Source organism: Ovis canadensis, chromosome 10 (genome assembly GCF_042477335.2).
Source record: "Ovis canadensis isolate MfBH-ARS-UI-01 breed Bighorn chromosome 10, ARS-UI_OviCan_v2, whole genome shotgun sequence".
NCBI lineage: Eukaryota > Metazoa > Chordata > Mammalia > Artiodactyla > Bovidae > Ovis > Ovis canadensis.
In genome coordinates, this window is record NC_091254.1 from 84,422,795 (window position 1) to 84,428,794 (window position 6,000).

Below are 6,000 nucleotides of genomic sequence, written 5' to 3' on the forward strand. Positions count from 1 at the left end.
GGTTGGCTTAAGGAAGATTTCAGTTCTGAGACAGAACTCTGGGAAGACCTGAATGGATGGGAGGGGAAATCCAAGGGCAGGTACAAGGACAGAGGGAACAGAAGGGAGGAGGTGGGGGCTCAGGCAGGGGGAAGACTGGCTGTGGGGCCGCTCATTCATCTCATCCTCCTCCCCACCTGTCAGTCATCGGCTCACTTAACAGTCAGGGGACTGGTGATGGAGACACAACAAGCCTTCTCTTGGCCCCAGGCCCACTCTGCTTGGGTAGGTGAGTGAAGAATTTGCTACATCTCTGTTTAAAAAGCATAGTTGTAAATGAATGCACATCGATGAGCACCCAAAGTTAAACACAGCCCCTAGAGAGGTCTGTAGGGAGTCTCTTCTCTCCATTCTAGGCTTGGGAAGCATCTGCAGGCAATGTCCCTGGCAGGTACCCCTGTGCCCTGTAGGCCAAGTTCTTCATCCATTTGATCCACTTCCCCAGGGAGCTGTCCTCTATGGCTTTTTGTCTAATCTGAGTTTTCCAAGTGATGTCCCATGCCTTGCCAAATTTCCCAGAGCCAGCTTGGACAAAGGCCAAAGGGGACTTCAGCGAATCCTATCCTTTCCATGTTCTGGGTTTATCATTGCGATCAAGACCTCTTTTCCATAGGGAAATTGGAAGGTCTCTTATTATGAATGAAAACAGAAGTGGCTGGTTAACAACACCAGTTCTTAATTACCTGATTATTTTGTCTTGGCAAACTTTCCTGATCTGAAAAAGAAGCAGGGGAGAAAAGACATCTTTGCAAAAGACAAAAAAAAAAAAAAAAAGCTAGTGCTCTCAATAACTTTTTTGAAATATACTTGCTGTTGAATGCTGGTCTTTCTGACCTTAGAATCTGGCTTTGTGGGTGTCCTAGCTTCAAACTGGATAATCTCTGAACCAGGAACTACCAAGTGGGACACGTAGGTGATTTGAGTGAACAGAATGGAGGTCTATAACTTGTTTTTTTCCTGCTATTCGGTATTTTCTCTGCCATGTGTAAATCACCCAATCTAGGCTTGTGGGAGAACCTCCACAGATTTTTTAAATCTTTTTAATGATGGTAAAACACATGAGATTTACCATCAAAACCATTTCTAAGCATACAGTTCAGCTGCGTGAAGTACATTCATATTGCTGCGCAGTCAACGGCAGCCATGGGAAGGAGAGAAAGTAGCAAAGCAGTAGAGTTGGGACTGGCAGCATTATGAGTCCAGGCTCACTCTGTTTGCCTCAAGGCAGGTCAATAAATCTGAGAGATGAGGGGTTAAGACAAGGAAGGGACTTGTTTTGTTGAGCTGGCTGACTGAGAAGTTGGCAGGTTAGTGCCTCAAAATGACCATCTTGTGGGGTCTGGATGCCAGGTTCTTTTGTAGAGTCAGAGAGAAAGAAGCAATGAGGAACTAAAGTCAAAAGGCAGAATAGAGAGAAAGAGGTGGTGGGGAAGTGAAATGAAAGGGTCTTCAGTCTTGTAAAACATCTCCAAGGGGATGGCCAGCCTTTGGAATGGGAGCGTTAATCTCTTCTATTCACAGGTGGGCTGGGCAGATTATCTCTCCAAGAGCTCCAAGAGCGCTTTAGTTTACAGTCAGGCAGAGGGGCAGGGTCTTCTGAAACAAGCTATTTAATTTTTTTTTTTTTTTCATTGTAGAATCACAGTGTTTTATTTATTTATTTATTTTTTAATTTTTATTTTTTTTTCAGTTTTTTATTTTTTATATTTTAAAATCTTTAATTCTTACATGCGTTCCCAAACATGAACCCCCCTCCCACCTCCCTCCCCATAACATTTCTCTGGGTCATCCCCATGCACAAGCCCCAAGCATGCTGCATCCTGCGTCAGACATAGACTGGTGATTCAATTCTTACATGATAGTATACATGTTAGAAAGTCATTCTCCCAAATCATCCCTCCCTCTCCCTCTCCCTCTGAGTCAAAAAGTCCGTTATACACATCTGTGTCTCTTTCCCTGTCTTGCATACAGGGTCGTCATTGCCATCTTCCTAAATTCCATATATATGTGTTAGTATACTGTATTGGTGTTTTTCTTTCTGGCTTACTTCACTCTGTATAATCGGCTCCAGTTTCATCCATCTCATCAGAACTGATTCAAATGAATTCTTTTTTATGGCTGAGTAATACTCCATTGTGTATATGTACATATGTATATGAAACAAGCTATTTAAGATCCTACTCCAGTGCTCTTGCCTGGAAAATCCCATGGGCGGAGGAGCCTGGTGGGCTGCAGTCCATGGGGTCGCTAGTAGTGGGACACGACTGAGCGACTTCACTTTCACTTTTCATTTTCATGCATTGGAGAAGGAAATGGCAACCCACTCCAGTGTTCTTGCCTGGAGAATCCCAGGGACGACGGAGCCTGGTGAGCTGCTGCCTATGGGGTTGCACAGAGTCAGACATGACTGAAGCTACTTAGCAGCATAGTAACAAAAGCAATGAAAAGCAAGTCAAACAAACGGTTTCCAACATGGGGTCAGAACTGGCTTCTCCCTGCAGCACCTGGAGGCTTCCCTGGTGGCTCAGACAGTAAAGCGTCTGCCTGCAATGCGGGAGACCCAGGTTCTATTCCTGGGTCAGGAAGATCCCCTGGAGAAGGAAATGGCAATCCACTCCAGCACTCTTGCCTGGAAAATCCTATGAATGGAGGAGCCTGATAGGCTACAGTCCATGGGGTCGCAAAGAGTCGGACATGGCACCTGGAGGGGAAACTGGCCACCATGTTCCCCAGAAAACTTGGAGGGGGAGTCTTCCTCATCACCTGCCCTGGGACGGAATGGCATCCCTGCCCCTCGATGCCACCATGGCTCTAGGAAAATCTTTTGAACAATCAGGTTAGAAAGAAGTCAGGACTCCAATCCTAGAGCCTGTAGCACGTCCTAGAGCAGGACATGCCGATGTCATCCCCAAACTGCCCAGTACGTGCTCTGATTGATCCAGCTCTTCATGCTCATGGCTCCAAACATCCACTGAGTTCCCAGGAACACCGCTCTGTGTCTAGAGAAGCTCCCTACAGTCCCATCTCTTCTCCCACCTCCTTTCCCTAACGGGCTTCCCCTAATGGCTTCTGCAGTTTCTCTTCATTTTCTCTCACACACACACACACACACACATACACACACACACACACACTGCTTATCTCAGATCCCAAGTTGGGTTATGTGCCTTTGTCCTTGCCTTCCAGAGCTTTCTCCTTTTCCTTTTTGCCAAGAAGAGGATGAGATGGTTGGATGGCATCACTGATTCAGTGGACATGAGTTGAGCAACCTCTGGGAGATGGTGGAGGACAGGAAAGCTGGCGTGCTGCAGCCCAGGGGGTCGCAAAGAGTCGGACACATCTGAGCGAATGAACAACAGCAAATGATCCCAGCTCCCCTGACACCCAGACCATGAGACCACCCAACTCTGCCCAGTCACCTTTTCTCTGCTTTCAAGCAACTTCCTACTCCCTGCCCTGCAGTCACTTTTTTTTTTTTAATTTTTAGTTTTTTATTTTTTAAATTTTAAAATCTTTAATTCTTACATGCATTCCCAAACATGAACCCCCCTCCCACCTCCCTCCCCATAACATCTTACTGGGTCATCCCCATGCACCAGCCCCAAGCATGCTGCATCCTCCTGCAGTCACTTAAGAGGAAGTCTTTTCACTCCATATTCAAAAGAGTTGGACTTAGCAATTAAGATACAACTATAACTCCATCAGCATTTATATGCTGGCCTCTTCTTTCCATAACCATCCATTCACAAGAACCGTTTCCTCCACTCAGTTCTTCTCAGCAACCCAATTCCAATCCCAAGCCCTGGATCTTGTCATCACCAGCAAGTGTGACACCTCTGGAATCTCACAATTCAGACACCCTCTTCTCCAAATCATCCCCCACCCTTCCTGCCTATTAGCTCTAGGATCCCCATGGGCACAACTCTTCAGCCTCCTGGAGACCCCTCCCCACAGATGCCATCATTTCACCTCCAGCCAGAATTCCACGACCCAGAATTATAAATTCTGGTAAACATCTACAATGCCAGCTCCTTCCGTCAGCTATATCATCTGGAAAAAACCAAGTGCTAGATCGTGGCAGCCCCACCTGCTCCACACCTGCCACTGGGCACTTCTGAGGAATCACCCACCTGGGCAGACTGACCTTATTAGAGATGTGATCACAAATTTCACATAGACTTTAAGGAGCAAGAAATCTTACTAATAAGGTCACTTCCCCACTTTCTAAAATAACTCCCTCAGGCCTTTTCTTCTTCCCTCAAGCCTTCAAACACAAACACACATACACACATATCATGGTCCATGCATGGGTTGGAAAAGAATTTCCAGACATGAGGCAAAATGAGAGGAGAATAAAGTTTATTGGAGTGGGAGACGCTGTTAGAACAGGGGGCTGGCTCAAGGGACAGCAGAACCCCTTTGCAAATGCAAAAAAGCAAAATGGCTGTCTGGGGAGGCCTTACAAATAGCTGTGAAAAGAAGAGAAATGAAAAGCAAAGGAGAAAAGGAAAGATATAAGCATCTGAATGCAGAGTTCCAAAGAATAGCAAGAAGAGATAAGAAAGCCTTCTTCAGCGATCAATGCAAAGAAATAGAGGAAAATGACAGAATGGGAAAGACTAGAGATCTTTCCAAGAAAATTAGAGATACCAAGGGAACATTTCATACAAAGATGGGCTCGATAAAGGACAGAAATGGTATGGACCTAACAGAAGCAGAAGATATTAAGAAGAGGTGGCAAGAATACACGGAAGAACTGTACAAAAAAGATCTTCACGACCCAGATAATCATGATGATGTGATCACTAATCTAGAACCAGACATCTTGGAATGTGAAGTCAAGTGGGCCTTAGAAAGCATCACTACGAACAAAGCTAGTGGAGGTGATGGAATTCCAGTTGAGCTATTTCAAATCCTGAAAGATGATGCTGTGAAAGTGCTGCACTCAATATGCCAGCAAATTTGGAAAACTCAGCAGTGGCCACAGGACTGGAAAAGGTCAGTTTTCATTCCAATCCCAAAGAAAGGCAATGCCAGAGAATGCTCAAACTACCACACAATTGCACTCATCTCACATGCTAGTAAAGTAATGCTCAAAATTCTCCAAGCCAGGCTTCAGCAATACGTGAACCGTGAACTTCCAGATGTTCAAGCTGGTTTTAGAAAAGGCAGAGGAACCAGAGATCAAATTGCCAACATCCACTGGATCATGGAAAAAGCAAGAGAGTTCCAGAAAAACATCTATTTCTGCTTTATTGACTATGCCAAAGCCTTTGACTGTGTGGATCATAAGAAACTGTGGAAAATTCTGAAAGAGATGGGAATACCAGACCACCTAACCTGCCTCTTGAGAAATCTGTATGCAGGTCAGGGAGCAACAGTTAGAACTGGACATGGAACAACAGACTGGTTCCAAATAGGAAAAGGAGTACGTCAAGGCTGTATATTGTCACCCTGCTTATTTAACTTCTGTGCAGAGTACATCATGAGAAATGCTGGACTGGAAGAAGCACAAGCTGGAATCAAGATTGCTGGGAGAAATATCAATAACCTCAGGTATGCAGATGACACCACCCTTATGGCAGAAAGTGAAGAGGAACTAAAAAGCCTCTTGATGAAAGTGAAAGAGGAGAGTGAAAAAGTTGGCTTAAAGCTCAACATTCAGAAAACGAAGATCATGGCATCCGGTCCCATCACTCCATGGGAAATAGATGGGGAAACAGTGTCAGACTTTGTTTTTTGGGCTCCAAAATCACTGCAGATGGTGACTGCAGCCATGAAATTAAAAGACACTTACTCCTTGGAAGAAAAGTTATGAGCAACCTAGATAGTATATTCAAAAGCAGAGACATTACTTTGTCGACTAAGGTTCGTCTAGTCAAGGCTATGGTTTTTCCTGTGGTCATGTATGGATGTGAGAGTTGGACTGTGAAGAAGGCTGAGCACCGAAGAATTGATGCT